Genomic DNA, 961 nt, shown 5'->3' with positions numbered 1-961 from the left:
TTCTTTCTTTCTTTCTTTCTTTCTTTCTTTCTTTCTTTCTTTCTTTCAGATTTCTGAGTGATTGTGGCTTTGTCTGAAGAGTTAGAGTCTGACAGGATTATGGCCTGTTGATTTTCTAGCCACTGTGGACTCTGCCCTGACATATAGAACTAACACCAACTATTGCTGTCTACTAAATGGAAAGTACTTGAAAATTGGAGAGCTAAAGGGTGAATAAAGATCAAAGTGGAAAAAAAAGTCTCTCTATTGGGAGCAGAACCATCCCTCAGAATTCTTTACTTTTTCAATTTCTTTTTTATATATGTTTATTTTTTTATTAATTACACTTTATTCACTTTGTATCCCCCCACAAGCCCCTCCCTCCTCCCTTCCAGGTCCCACCCTCCATTCCCCTTCTTCACACATGCCCCTCCCCAAGTCCACTGATAGGGGAGGTCCTCCTCTCCTTCCTTCTGACCTTAGTCTATTAGATCACATCAGGAGTGGCTGCATTGTCATCTTCTGTGGCCAAATAAGGCTGCTCCCCCCTCAGGGGAAGTGATCAAAGAGCAGGCTAGTCAGATTTTATGTTAAAGGCAGTCCCTGTTCCCATTACTATGTAACCCACTTGGACACTAAACTGCCATGGGTTACATTTGTGCAGGGGTTCTAGATTATCTCCATGTCTGGTATTTGGTTGGAAGATGAGTCTCTGGGAAGACCCCTGTGTTCAAATTTTCTGATTCTGTTGCTCTCCTTGTGGGGTTCCTGTTCTCTAGATCTTACTATTTACCACTTCTTACATAAGATTCCATGCACACTGCCCAACAGATGGCCATAAGTATCAGCATCTGCCTTAATAGTCTGCAGGGCAGAGCCTTTCAGAGGCCCTCTGTGGTAGGTTCCTAGGTTGTTTCCTGTTTTCTTCTTCTGATGTCCATCCTCTTTGCCTTTCAGGATGGGGATTGAGTTTTAGTCAGAG

Source organism: Psammomys obesus, unplaced genomic scaffold, assembly GCF_907164565.1.
Source record: "Psammomys obesus unplaced genomic scaffold, mPsaObe1.curated_primary_1811, whole genome shotgun sequence".
Taxonomy (NCBI): Eukaryota; Metazoa; Chordata; class Mammalia; order Rodentia; family Muridae; genus Psammomys; species Psammomys obesus.
This window is presented reverse-complemented; position numbering follows the sequence as displayed.